Raw genomic sequence first — 16,003 nt, 5'->3', positions numbered from 1 at the left:
CACCTGAGAAGAGATAGAATACCAGGGCGGACACCTGAGAAGAGATAGATTATTAAGGCGGACACCTGAGAAGAGAGAGGATACGCCTTATTCCTGCACTTTAATATAGCGGTCAGAAGAAACGTGAACTCCGAGCCCCACATAATAGGGGACGACTAGGCTACCACCACGTTTAAAGACATCGTGAACGGGGTTCGTTTAAACTCCATGTAGGGGTAATAATTAGAGGCAGAGATATTTGTGTCCAGCTGCTGTCTGTCTAGTATGTTGAATGTCTGTCGTACATGTTCTGTTGTGTGTCACATGTAAGGAATCCATTTTTTGTGTGTTGTTCAGAACTGATTAGGATTATATGCGATTCAATCGTTGAGAAATGTCACACAAATTGATGTTTTTGAGTAAATCGGTGAGATAAAAGATTTTGGTGAAATAAAAAAAATAAAAAATTGGATTGGAGCTTGCAGTGTTTGGTGCTCGCTCATATTGTTGGAAGTATTAAGAATGCATTGAAAAGTTTTGTATAAGAGGAAGAGAGAACAGATTTAAGCATGGAAGACTTTACTTCATTAGCACACTTATGTAAGCAACTGCCGAAACACGCACCCAAGCTTAAGAAATATAGCACCGAGTGGGTTAAGGGTATCGCCCACAAGATGTCTATGCCGTGGCCACAAAATGGTTCTTTATCTAAAGCCGTTTTACAGCATATGACGACTTACTTGCCTGCCACAAATACAGGAAAGAAGCTAGAGAAACACCTTGCTGTTCTAGAACTCTGGAAAATGTTCGAACAGTCAAAGGAGGAAGAGCCACCTGCAGACTGGATATTAAATGTATGCACGGAGGGGTGTGAGACGCGTACCACGCCACCTGCCCCGCCTGAAACAGAAACTGAGGGAAGTAAGCCTGAAGGACTCTACCTGTTAAGGGAGCTTACAGCAGCCACAGGATACAGCAACCCCACATACGAGTCACCTACATACAGTAGTGACGAAAATCAAGGGAAGGATAAGGACAAGAATCTCATCTCCGCAGTCCCGAAGGACAAGGAGGGACACTACGATGACAGAAAGGATCAGGCACAGACAAGTGCATCTCTCGGTAAGGAGACAGAGGGAAAGAAGTGGAAAGGAAGTGAAGACAGAACTGATGAGATAGCATTCGCAAAAGACGAATGGATGGGAGGACAAATCTTATTGAAATTGGTTGGGAAAAGAAGTGATGATGTGAGACCTAAGGAGAGGTTAGATGAGGCACAGAGAAAGGAGAAAGAGAAGGAGTTAAGGGATTGTTGGAATCGAAATAATATTGTACCTCATATTGCATTTTTTGAATGTGTGTTGGCCTGCGCCAAGTTGTCTAAAACATCGTGTAAATAGATTCCGCGGCAAGGTCTTGACCTTAACGAAAACTGTGTAAATCGCCATCTTGGATTTAGCCGCCATTTTAGGTTTTCTTGTAAATGTGGAAGTCACCCTGAACACCAAAATGGAGGCCGAATGATATTTCGAGTGAGATTCTGGCCGTTGTGACCTCCGCACACATGAATAAGTAATATGCCTGCAGGCCACTTATTGGGGTTGTGAACTGAGACCTTGTCCTATCCCTGACCTATGTGTAAATGAACAACTGTATCAGCGGAACTGATCAAAAAGCATACATTATGGGATTGACCTGGCAAGGAACCCTAGGCCTGGTCCTAAGAATGGTTAACCCGCAAGGAGGTTGGCCAGAGCAGGATAAAGAGTATAAAAACACGAGTATCCCAATGTACGGTCTCTCTCACTAACGCAGTGAACTCTCGTTGAAGTTCGTTCTGTTACTCTGAGAGCCGAATAGCTATCCTTTTGTCAATTGACTTTTTGGTAACTGTTGTAGCTTTTGAATAAAGCACTTTGTATGTTCTTTGTAACCTGTGTTGGTGTGTTTCCTTTGGGCTTCCCGGCCTCATATCAATTTCTTTGTTTCCACAGTTGGCGCCCGAATAGGGACCCTCAAGATTGATGCCGGATCATTGAAGGTTGACGCAGACTTTCGAACCGGGATCGGACGGTGTGATTCTGCGGGCCCTACCGATAGAGACGTGATACCTCGGCAGCGCTGCACGATCCGATCCTTGGACGATAGTCGTGTGGTCTGACACGGCATCTTGACGAGGGTCCAATTTTTGAGGCGGGCAGATTTGCCGAAACCACCAAACACAAGGTAAAATTCGTTAGGTAAGTTCTTTGATAAACCGTACGGTCCTCCTTAGGTTTGGTCAGGTGCAGTCGTGACCCGGCTCTTAATTTAACCCTGACAATTTGAATTTGGCATATTGTATCTGCAGACACAATTATTGACCAGGTAACACCAAATTTTTGTGAAATGCCTGGGAAATTGTCTAGCTGCTTTAGGGCTCTGTTCCGCAGCGATCGACAATCCTTGGAATTTAGCCGCCCGGCACCACAGGAGGGGTCGCCGGCATGTACTATGTACTGTAAGTATGGCATTGGAAGTATAGTATTTAATGATATTTGGCACAGACAGACCAGACATGCCTCCGAATTTCAGTGGCCAATCAACGGTAGTTTTGAGATCCCCCGTATTGAATACTTAGAATCGATCTTGTTAAAGAAGAAGGCTAGACCAGCAGCCTTTGATGTTTTACAGAATTGGAAAAAAGAAGCATTACAGCAGCTTAAAAGAAGGGATAAACATGCACATCGTCATAAAACAAACGCTGAAAAAGCATTATTATATGATAAAGAAAAGCGTTCAGAATCAGTTAAAAATATGGATAGAGCTTTTTCACTCGGGATCCAGAAAATGTAACCCTCTAAAGATTTCCATGTTTCTGAGGAATTTATCGAGAAGTTATTAAACGAACGCAGGCCTGATGCCTCAGCGCCACCTCCGTATGCTCCCATTTTGGGCGCTCTGCCCATTCCTGCTGTTGTTCCTGCTGTCATTCCTGTTCCCCCTGTACAACTTATTGTTCCTGGTCCTCTGGTTGTTGTTCCACCTATCGCACCCCCCCCTTCCTTCTACACCGATAGTTGCACCTTTATTAAATTTACCTACACCTCCGCTCCCGAGTGGCCCCGTATTGACTGAAGTCGATCCAGGTGCAGGATCAAAGATTGTCACTTGTAGTACTGTTTCTGCAGGTAAGAAACAGGAATTGTTTGCATGGGCTAAGCATTGCATGGAGAAAGGTGATCAAGTTAATGTTTTTTCCACATTATCTAATTTGAATAGTTTTCCCGAGAAAAATGTTTTTATCGAAGGTTTGGGGACTCATTTGTGTGTGATGTGGGGTAGATTACAAAATTCAGATCTTCCACAAGGAGTGAGAGATCTGAATGCTTTGGCATTTTCGAGGGACACAGAGCAGAAAGTATATGGGCATGGTGAAAAATTGTTCCAGTTTAGGAAAGACTTTGAAAAGTCACGAGATGAGGACGACGAAGACGATAGAATATATGTACAGAAACGTTTCCTTCCGTGCTGTAGATCGGCACCTGAGGAAGTACGAATTTGTACTAAAGATGCGGTTCGATGTATCTCGGATTCATCGATTCCGCCAGATGAAGTATATGACACGTATAGTCAGTATACAGTAGAAATGCAAAGAAAGGTAATTCAGGTGATGGTACAGCACCTGCAAGAAGAATGTGTAAGAAAGAGGGTTAGTTGCCCCATAGAAATATTGGGGATTTGTATAAGGGCTTTTTCGCCCGATACTTCTACAGCTGCCTTAGCGCTCGACCTGGCCCTGTTGCTTAGTAAGCGGCCGGAGGTACCTATATCTCAGTTGCCTATGAGAGAGGTTCCTCCGACCTTTGTCCCAAAAGTTGAGATCCCCGCCAACGCTGGGACTGGTACCCCCGCTGTGGATATCCCTGCACATTATGTATCGCAATTTGTTCACGTCCCGGTTTCACGACAGGAAGTGAACACAATTAGACAATCAGTTCCCGATATCAGGAAAAACCCGACGGGGTTTTACAAAGAAATAGAGTCCGTCTTGCAGTCCTCTGTGTTCACCTTGAGTGATATTGACTTGTTATTCCCTGTACTCCTACCCGTAGATGTGTGGAAACAGGTTCGGACAATAGACGATGTGCCGGGGTTGGGAGATACGTGGGCTAATATGATTAGGATTGATGGGGAAAGACCAGCTGGTGAGAAACCACCACAGGTAATACTTACTTTGCCTGATAGAATTGTCGCAAAACTGAAAACTATAATTCCAGAGAAAAGAATTATTTGGGACAAGCTTACAGCCTGTGTCCAAGGAAAAACTGAAGGCGCCACCAAATTTTTTAATAGATTCGAGCATGTATTTTCTGACAGAGTCGGGATTTAGGTACAGAGTCGGGGAAAAGGTTGTTTTTGGACAAATTTGTACGTGGATTGTTACCTGACATCCAGTCACAGATTATGTCCTCTGAGAGCGCTTGGCAGGCAAAATCTCAATCTGAGGTTTTGCACATGGCTCAGTAATATGAGAACCGTGCTAATAATGAGAAGGAAAAAATTGAAAAGAGGAAAGGAGATTTGAAAACCAAAGTATTATTACAGCAAATTGTTAGAAACCCCAGAGGAGGCACGACACAGACTAGAGGTCAGTGTGTCCCAAAAGGAAATGCTCCTTTGGGTCCTGTGAATATTAATCAATGTGCTTATTGCCGCCAGGAAGGTCATTGGCGAGCACAGTGCCCTGTCCTTCGCCAGAGGTTAAACAGTGCGTTTGGGGTTATGGGTAGATGACCTAGGGGCTGCCCTGGAGCAGGGGGCCCTGATAGAGGTCAGCTTTTACAAGATCCTCAGCAACCTTTTTCACGGGAAAATCAGACCTCGAGTGTGAACTCGAGGAACATATTTGATCACCCTTCTGCTGCCTACCTTTCTGAAGAGCTTCCTTTCGACAATACTCTATTTCATTAGGATTGCCCGAAGCAGGGTTTGGAACCTTCACCTATTCCCGTTAATCAGAAAGGCCCCTACGTTGAACTATTAGTAGGGAATAGGAAACACCAGTTTTTGATTGACACTGGAGCACAGAAGTGCTCCATTGATCATTCTCGGGTTCCAAACATCCCACTGTCAGGGCAAACAAATGTTTCCGTAGGGTTTTCTGGTATACCAACCACCTGTCCAGTTTCTGTTTCTTTGGGTCCCTTTACGGACCATTGCCCTTTTCTTCTCACTTCAAACTGTGGAGAGAATTTGCTGGGGTTGAATTTGTTAAAGAAATTGAATGCAGTAATTCATTGTTCTTCTGATGGAGTACGGCTGACGGTTTCACCACAGCAACTTCCTAATTCTCAGTTTTTGATTCGACCTTTACCTCCTGAGTTTAGCATTGTGCCGGAATGTTTGTGGGCGGTGGACGACAATGATGTCGGGTTTTACAGATTGAGCCCGTTAAAATAGTCCTGAAACATGGAGTGAAACTGCCACGCATTCCGCAGTATAAAATATCAGCTGAGGGCGAACGTGCTTTGAAATGCATTGTCTCCGATTTTGTGCATCATGGGGTGATCGAGGAGATTACAGGTAGTTTGGGTAACAGTCCGATCTTGCCTGTATATAAGAAAGGTGACAATGCAATTCCATACCGGTTCATAATTGATCTTCGTGCTATTAACAGAGTGGTCGCCCCACAATTTCCAATTGTGCCCGATGTCACACGATATTAACAATGATCCCTGCTACGGCTACACACTTTAGCGTTGTGGATTTAAAAAACGCTTTCTTTAGCATTCCTATACATAAAGAAAGTAGATATCTGTTTGCGTTCACCTTGGGGGGACGCTCATTTACATTTACAAGGGCACCTGAAGGGTATACTGAAAGTCCCAGCATTTATAGTAGAGCTTTGAAAGAGCAGCTCGACACCCTTAAATTCCCACCTACTTGTACGCTACTTCAATATGTTGATGATTTGCTCTTGGCTGCAGATTCTGAGAGTGCTTGTAAAGAAGACACTATACTGTTGCTTGTTCATCTGGCTAAAAATAGTCACAAAGCTTTGCTTAAAAAATGTTAATATTGTAGTCAGGAGGTCGCCTATTTAGGCTACCTCCTGTCAAAGGAGGGGAGAAGATTGACACCTGAAAGAATAAAACACATTTCTGGCATGTCTGTTCCAAATACACAGAAGGAAGTCAGAGCCTTAATAGGTATGGCTTCTTACTGTAGGTTGTGGATCCCGAACTTTTCACTAGTGATAAAACCGATGTTGGCTTTGACGAAGAAGGCATTTCTCTGCCACTGCCATGGGAATCGGAACATCAACGATCATTTGAGCTTCTCAAAACCGCGCTATGTTCTGCACCGGTTCTGGGTACTTCAAATTATGACAAGGCCTTTGTGTTGTTTGTGCATGAATGTGATGGATGTGCTTTGGCTGTGTTAACACAGGAACACGGAGGGAAGAATAGGCCGTGCGGCTACTACTCCTCCTCCCTTGATCCTGTTGCATGCGCTTTGCCAAGATGTTTGCACGCTGTCGCTGCTGCTGCCGCGTCTGTAAAACAGAGTGAGGGGATGGTCCTAGGCCATGATTTGATTTTGATGGTACCTCACTCTGTTGATATTCTATTGAACAAAACCCAAACGCAACACCTCACTTCTGCGCGGTTAACAAGGTATGAACTAATCCTGTTTTACCCTCACATCCAAATTAAGAGGTGTTGTGTTCTTAATCCGGCTGAACTCTTACCTTTCCCGCAAAACACTGTTTGCGGTGACGAAGAATTACATGATTGCCTGTATACCACTGAACAAGAAACGAAGGGCAGGATAGATCTCATAGATACTCCTTTGGATAATGCAGTAGGGGAGCTGTTTTGCAATGGCTCCTGCTTCAAACTTTTGGATGGTACATCTACAGCTGCTTATGCAGTTACTACATTGAGCAAAGTTGTCGAGAGAATTTCGCATAACTCCGCGCAGGCCGCAGAGATTATAGCGTTGACCAGAGCTTGTGAACTTTCTCAAGGGCGTAGAGTAAATATATATACTGATAGTCAGTACGCATTTGGGGTGGCTCACAACTTTGGAAGGCTCTTGTCGGAAAGAGGGTTCCTGACCTCACATGGGGCCAAGATCCAGCATGGACCCTTGATAGTGCAATTACTCTGGGCACTCTCACTCCCTAAACAGTTAGCGATCATGAAATGTGCAGCACATCGTAAGGTCATAGATGATGTGGGCAAAGGGAACGCTTTTGCGGACTTGATAGCCAGACAAACGGCCACAGACCTTAGCACGGACATGTATGCCTCGAGGGAAATGAGAGATGCTTACATAATTGATGAAGGTATTGGGTCTGTGCGAGATATTCAAACTGATGCCACAATAGAAGAATCTAAAAGGTGGGCTGAAGGAATGGGGAAACTGGATGATGAAGGGTGTTGGGTGGATACATCCGAAGGGAAATGGTTGCTCCCTGATTCATATGTATTGGCAATGGTTACGATGGCACACGGTCCTACCATGTGTGTGCCCAGCAGATCACGAAAATGCTAGAACAAGTTTGGGTAAATGACAAGATTCTGGAGACTGCAAAGAGACACGTCCAGAACTGTATGATCTGCTTACAGCACAATGTGGGTAAGGGGACAGTGACTCCAAGGGGAAGCTTTGGGTCCCCTTCTGTTCCCTTCGAGGTCATTCACTTTGATTTTATTGAGATGGAACGATGTAATAATCTAAAATATGTTCTTGTAATTATTTGTGCCTTCAGTAAATGGGTCGAGGCTTTCCCCGTTAAAGATGCTACCGCCATGCCCACTGCAAAGATTATGGTAAAAGAATTCTTTCCTCGATTTGGGCTCCCGAGGATAATTTGGTCGGATAATGGTCCCCACTTTATTGCAGCAGTAATTTTGCATATATGCACAGCCCTATGTATTGAGAAACGATTTCACTCAGCTAGACATCCTCAAAGCGCTGGGTTGGTGGAAAGACACAATGGTATTTTAAAGAATAAGCTTGCAAAAACATGTGCTGATACCAAACTAAAATGGCCAGATGCCTTACCTATCGTGTTATTAGCTATGCGTACCACACCTCAGACTAAGACTGGGCTTTCTCCATTTGAGGTAGTGATAGGGAGACCTGCTAACATTTGGGGTCTCCCAAAACCTAAAGCCCTGAGAGAGGTGGAACATGTATTGCTTGTAGACTATTGTAACCAGTTAACTAAAAACCTGTATTTTATTTATCACCAGGTACACTCGGCTTTACCTGTACGGTTCACGGGCCCAGGACAGGATATACAGCCTGGAATTTGGGTCCTAGTGAAGGCCTACGAGAGGTCTTCCTGTCTTGCGCCTCGCTGGCGGGGACCCCACCAGGTGTTATTGGTCACCAGGACAGCAGTGCGGGTGGCTGGAAAGAAGAACTAGATTCACGTGACGCATGTCAAGAAACTTCCTCACCCGACGCCACACGTTACAGAAGAAGCAGAACCCCTCGCTGACGCTACAGTCTCTGATCTTGGAGTAGCAAACAGCGCTGTGAGTGCGTCGGAGAATTTCTCTGAGCCTGAGGAGCTTGGGGAACAGTCCATTTCGTCTCCGCACTCTCTTGAGAAATCACTTCCGGAAAACACTGTTTCAAGCTCTACGACTTCCGTCGCCTCCGACACATCGCTTCCCTCAGGAAGTGACGACACTTTACTTCCGGACCAGACAATTTTGGGTACCACCAGGTACAACCTTCGACGAAAGAAATATAACTATGGCACGAGTTTTTCGTGCATCTGGAAAAAGGAAGTGATTGGAAATTCTCTTTTTATGAGAAAGTTCTGTTGAACAAAAGGGATTCTGCTGGCTACGGTTGGGAAAGACTAAGAAATCGCGTGACCGTAGCGTCGCCAGCAACGAACATTGGGGTCGTCGATTGAGGAACTACGATGCCTGCCACCTCCGCTGCTGCCCCCCGCATTGGACTTGTGAATAAGGGGGTGACCAAATTGGACAATGAACAATGTGCCTGGGTCCCGAAAACGTACTGCTGTGTGTTGATAATGATAATTGTTATTTTTGCAACTGCTGCTGTAGGACTTTGGTATTTTGAAGAAATCTATCCTCTGAAACCTTTACTACCGACCGAGATTGTACCAACTGTTTTGACTCCCTCTGTACACCTTCACACTCTGTCCCCTAGAGACTCCCAACATAGACAAAAGTATCATAATAACACTCTGATGATAGTAATGAATGCTACTCATGCCATTTTTAATAAGAGTAATTGTTGGATTTGTACTCATTTACCGCAACATGGGAACAAGGGACTGGGATGGTATATACATCCTCTACCTTTAACGACTGCTTGCTATGCCTCTCTTAGAGCACTATTCTTTGGCCGTTGGAATGATAGCATCTCAGGGAACTTTGATGGAACTAATCTGAATGATTTCGAGAAACGTGAATTGACTCCCCTGAGATGCTCGCTTTTCGCAAATAGAAGTAAACCTAACGTTGCTTCTATTAGGCCGTCTGATAAACTATCTCTTCCTTTTCAAACTCTGATTTCCTTTAAAATGTCTCCGATAGGCAATAAGGACGCTGTACCTCCTTCTTATTCTATAAATCATAGTCCTGACTCGGTTCCCTTCTGTGTACAGAGAAATGGCACTAGGCCAATGGGAGATTTTGAAGGTTGTAAAAACATTGTAAATTTGACTGGGGAAAACAGGCCTCTGTATGTAGGGGGGCCTGTTTATTTTGTTTGTGGTAGTTTAGCATTTCCCTGGTTGCCCAAGGATTGGCAGGGAACCTGTTATTTAGGAATATTGTTACCCGGGGTATTTGTAGCAAGTACATTAGAGGTTTCTAAGGCTCGCCCGCGGCGAGACGAGAACAGAGATACCCCTGGGCAGGTATTGGGAGACATAGCGAAATCAGTTGTGCCCTTTTGGGGAAAAATAACAAACTCAGAGAACATTAGGGGATTAGCAAGGGTACTGGAGAGAACGATCAACAGGACCACGGACATACTCTACAATATGACCTTAGAGCAAAAAACAATAAGATTGGTAGCACTTCAAAATCGGATGGCATTAGATGTCATTTTGGCAGAACGAGGTGGAGTATGCAAATTAGTGGGGTCCGCTTGTTGTGTTTTCGTACCAGACTCCTCGCCAACAATTTTTAAAGCGATACAGAACTTGCATACTCTCAGTTCTGAAGTACATATCCCTGTAGGAGACTGGAATCTTAGCACTTGGTTCTGGGATGCTCTACGATCTTGGGGTTGGAAGGTGCTTTCCGTTATTCTAGTTATTTTAGGGATTCTGCTATTCCTTTGTTGCTGTTTCCAATGCCTCCCGAGTATATGTGGAATGCTAGGGAGATGTTGTGCCCAAGCAGTGAGCGCAATAGGACATAAAATACATGCCCCGGATACAGCATCTAAAGAATTCATGTTACAAGAGGTTTTGATGAACGACCTAATGGCTATAGACATTACAGACAATGATTCAGAATCTATGAATGATAACAAATGGAATTATTTTCAAAAGTATTAGGAATGATGTTAGCACTTGGCATAGGCCAAAATGAGGGTCTGTTGGAATCGAAATAATATTGTACCTCCTATTGCATTGTTTGAATGTGTGTTGGCCTACGCCACGTTTTCTAAAACATTGTGTAAATAGATTCCACGGCAAGGTCTTGACCTTAACAAAAACTGTAAATCGCCATCTTGGATTTAGCTGCCATTTTAGGTTCTCTTGTAAATGTGGAAGTCACCCTGAACACCAAAATGGAGGCCGAATGATATTTCGAGTGAGATTCTGGCCGTTGTGACCTCCGCACACATGAATAAGTAATATGCCTGGAGGCCACATATTGGGGTCGCGAACTGAGACCTTGTCCTATCCCTGACCTATGTGTAAATGAACAACTGTATCAGCGGAACTGATCAAAAAGCATACATTATGGGATTGACCTGGCAAGGAACCCTAGGCCTGGTCCTAAGAATGGTTAACCCGTGAGGGGGTTGGCCAGAGCAGGATAAAGAGTATAAAAACACGAGTATCCCAATGTACGGTCTCTCTCACTAACGCAGTGAACTCTCGTTGAAGTTTGTTCTGTTACTCTGAGAGCCGAATAGCTATTCTTTTGTCAATTGACTTTTTGGTAACTGTTTAGCTTTTGAATAAAGCACTTTGTATGTTCTTTGTAACCTGTGTTGGTGTGTTTCCTTTGGGCTTCCTGGCCTCATATCAATTTCTCTGTTTTCACAGGATGAAAGGATAACAAGGAAAGATAGGCTGAGGCGTGAACGGCTATATCACGAAGAGCAAGAAAACAGCTCGATCGCAAACAGAGAGCAGCCTTTGATCAGGACAGACAGAAACAGCAAAGGTTGGAAGAAGAGCAAAGGGTACATGAAAAAAGGAGGAGATACGAAAGGCAGATGAACGTAGAAATGAAAAGAGAAGGGAAGAAGATAGATTCAGAGAAGAGACGAGGAAGAGCAAAGAATTGAATGATGATATTGAACGTAAGCGTAGACAGAGGGCATGCAATCTCGAATATTTGGAGAGGGAGGTTAAAAAACCTGATCCAATAGTAGACTGGGAAGACATTGAATAATTCTTTCCTGCGTACGACTCAGTACCAGGCATGTCTAGAGCAAATATTGAAGATGACTTCGACACCAGAAGCATCGGGGAAACGATCGATAAAATATATGATGAAATGGGACTAGAATAAATATCCCAAGGACATGGGGAAAACGAGCGCTTGGAAAGCACTCAGCTGTACGACACTGAGGATGTCACATGAAGTAGTGGGAGTAGGGAACTGTCACTTGACAGATTAGAAATCAGTAGACATGATGATGACACAAGGAGTTGTGTGAATTGGGAACAAATGAAGAAGGGAGACGGCGCAAAAGACGGCTCCCAAGGGACAACGGGGTACGATGGTCAGATGCTAGCGAGTCCGCACCGAGGACATCAGAGTCAGCCGCACAGTCTGACCGGCATGAAGGAACACCCCATGGTCAGAGGGGGGTGTCGTCACCAGCCTATGTAGACAGATTGAGGACATTGCCAGGCAGACAGTGTGTGGGAATATTACCCCTGCGAGAGACAGGAGAACCATGAGAGAAGAGAAAGAAGGCTGTGCATTCCAATTTCCACTACTAGAAAAGGGAAGAGCAAGACCACAATATATTCCATGGTCACACATGGATCGAGAAAACCTGAAGAATAAGCTTCCAATGCTGACATCGGCAGCCAGAAAATAGATACATGAGTTAGAAAAAAATTACAGGGGAAACACGCTAGCCATAGAGGACACAATAATTGTTGAGAGAGCAGACAATGTGTGGACAAGTGCAGGCTACCCCGGTATAACCACAATTAACACTGCGCATGACGGAGCGCCATTTAAAAATTGAAGAGCAGCAGTATGGAAAGCGCTACGAATGCTTTACCCAGACACTTCTGATATGGGAGCTATTATGACTCGAAAAAGTCGGAAGATCCGCTACTTTATATCCAGAATTTTCAAGACACGTGGGTACTCGAAATGCATGAATCTTGGACAAAATCAATACCTGTGTTTTACCACATATTGTGCCACAGATTGCCAGAACCAGTGCATACACAGCTCAAGAAATTGGTAGGAGTTGAGGCTAAACCTTAGGCTGAAATACAGTTGACTATCGCACATTACTGTAGATTGTTACAAGAAAAGAATTGAAAAAAGGAGGTGACTCGAAAGTGTGAGGAAGCAAAGCTGGTGCAAAAGAAATTATCAAAGTTTGCTCTCGAAGGAGCCATGCTAACTCACCCAGCTGAACAAAACATGCAACAGGTGGCTAACCCATAACAGAACAATCAGGGTAACGTAGGATTTTACCTGAGGGGAAGAGGGTTTAGAGGAAGAGGATGGCAGTTCAACCAGGGAGGTTTCCAAGGTAAGCAAGGAGGCTTTCAAAGCGTGCAAAATGGTAATTCAGATATGTCAGATGGACAAATAATCCGACCACCGCCAGTATGTTGGCTGTGTGGAATGAGAGGGCATTTGGCATGCACATGCAGAAGTCAAGGCACGTGGCAGAATAGCCAAGGAATGGGAGCAGGCACAGCAAATCCACCTGCATTACCACAACAGGGTGTTTCACAGAGTCACATGGTGCAGCAGCTAGAGCAAGGAGCGCAAGGGGTGCAAACACAGAACATAGGGAATTTTCCACAAGGACAAACCCAACAGGCACCACCACAACCACCACAGACTAGGAGCCCTGGAAGGGGAAGCAACACTGGGAATGGTGGAAATCCGAAAGTTCACAGTGGGCCAAACTTATATATACACTAGGACAGGTCACTGGGAACCCTGATGTGCTCTATCCTATCAGTGACACCAGACCCTCATAGGGAACCTAGGGTGAATGTCGTTATAGGGGGTAAAGAACATTCCTTCCTAGTTGACACGGGTGCAACACGCTCGTGCATATGAGAAGGCAAGTTTTCCTTGTCCAGCGAGGCCATAGATACTGAGAGTTTTACAGGAGCTCACAGCCGAGTTCCCTTTACAGACACACTCCCAGTGTCTGTAGGAAAGTTGCGAAATGAATGTACCTTTGTTGTATTCACGTCAGACCCCAGTAAACATTTTGGGTCAAGACTCAATGACAAAATTGAATATGATGATTTCGTTCATGGAGGAGGGCATAGTATACTCCCCTCCAGGAATGCATTATTCAAATGTGTGCGAAATGATTAGCGCATACTCAGGACACATAGCATGGAGAGCTATATTGCTGGAACCAGACATTTTCGCATATGGCATGCAGGTGCTTATGGCAGGATTGCCAGGCCTCCTAGATAGAGCTATGAGAACCCCTGATGAGTTTTTATTGAGACCAAGAATACCTATGCATGAAGAGGAGGGACAATCCTGTCAAAACATCAAAGGGAGGGTCTTGGCGCTTAATCCAGGATTTATGAGCATTAAACGATATTGTTGAAGCAGAGTTCCCTTTAGTCCCCTTACCATCTACAATTCTATGTAATATACCCGTCCAGGCAAAACATTTTGTGTCACGCGGAAATCACGCAGCAGACACGGAAGCCAAGCGTATGGCATCCAAAAGTGAGACGGTTATGGAAGTGGGAGTGGCATGCACCCATGAGAGAATGATGTTTGCACGAACCACACCAGAAGCCTATAGTGATCTTGGGCAAACACAACTAATGGAGCTCCAGGGGGAGGCACTGCAAGAAGAGAAAAACCTGTGGAAACATCGAGGGTGTTCTTAAAACCCCTCTGACTGCTTGTGGCAGCAAGACAGCACTGGTAAACCTGTGATGCCTGTATACCTACTAAAGATAGCACTGGAGCAATTGCATTACCCGATGCACCTGACAAAAGAGAATCTAGCAGCAACGCTCATGGAAGACTGGTTTATACCGAATTTAGCAGAGCATGTTGCATTCTTTATGGTGAACTGCATAATCTGCCAGCAATTCACCATTGGGCACACATTAAAAGTAATAAGAGGAGTCATACCCCGGCCAAATGGGCCTTTTCAGCATCTGTATGTCAATTACGTCAATATGATTCAAGTATGCAACAGGTACAGATACTTAATTGTTGTGGTGTGTCCATTCTCTAGATGAATAGAAGCAGGTCCATGTACACACCCAAACTCTACCTGTGCGGCCAAATTCCTAGTGAGGGAAGTGTTCCCTAGGTGGGGGGTGTGTGAAGTAATGAGATCACATAATGGGGCTCATTTTGTAAATGCAGTCTTTGAGCAGATTAGCTTGTTGCTTGGTATAAAGCACAAGTTCTCGTTGGCATATCATCCATAAGGTAATGGGAATTGTGAGAGGCTCAACGGCTTGTTAAAGGAAAGGATAGCCAAGTTGAAGATCACTCTAAAGAGAGGATGGTTGCACTGCCTTCCGTTTGCATTGTATGCTCTTCGGAACCAACCAGGCCACGACCATCATCTTACACCACACAAGATAGTCACAGGAAGGAGGATGAGGACCCCTCTTACCCCTCGAGACAGAGCTAGATGTGATGCCAAGTCAACCTGAGAGGTCCTAGGATCCGAAAAGCAAAAGTACCTGAACTGCATGACATCCAGCCTTACTGTAATTTCAGACCAGCTGCAACGACGACGAAAAGGGTGCAGCGCAGCACAGAACACCGAAGGGGGCATGGCAACAGACTCAGTTCAAGGTCTACGTGTTCCACTCGTGTTCCCTGGAGACAGTGTGCTGGTGAAGAACCACACAAGGAAAAGGTGGGACGAGCCAAGAGTCAATGGTCCTTTTTATCGTGGAAGACTGCACTCCGGCAGCTGTGAAGCTAAAGGGCAGGAGAGCATGGACTTTTCTAAATGACATTAAGCCCTATATCGGAGAAAGCCACCTGCCTGCACCCGAGCGTGAAGAGACTACAAACAACGGGGAAGAACCACAGCACGTGCAGACAAGATCAATGACGAGGAAGAAGGACGCATGAGCAGTAAAGCAAGACAAAGAACCCTTTTTGCAAATTGTGGCTTAAATTGCACATTTTCCCTAAGAAAAAAAGGAATAAGGTCATAAAAAACAGACACTCTGTGTATCCTAGTTGCAGGGTGAAGAAGAAAATTGCGCATATAAGCCACAGCACGTTCTGTTGACACAAACTTTTGAACCATGTTACACTTAAGCTTTGTCGAGAAAAAGACTATAACAAACTTTGATCAAGGACTTTTACATTGAAAGCAGATACAGTATCCTGAAACATCCAGTACCAAGACTTTGTTTGGCAGCACTTATGGTATCCCCCAGCAGAAACATCACAAAGGACGTGCTTACTTACTTCCACTTAGTATTAGTATCATATCCGTCACTGGTAGGGAGGGTCACCAGTGTCACAGACTTTCTATAAGATCCTTAGAACGAAAACATAATCAGACACCTGCTTACTGTCCTTACTGAAGCCTTCATCGTACTCCCAGAGTACAGTGATAAGGACACAAATGC

The sequence above is a fragment of the Ambystoma mexicanum genome, chromosome 9 (genome assembly GCF_040938575.1).
Source record: "Ambystoma mexicanum isolate Mex_15411 chromosome 9, UKY_AmexF1_1, whole genome shotgun sequence".
Lineage (NCBI taxonomy): Eukaryota > Metazoa > Chordata > Amphibia > Caudata > Ambystomatidae > Ambystoma > Ambystoma mexicanum.
This window is presented reverse-complemented; position numbering follows the sequence as displayed.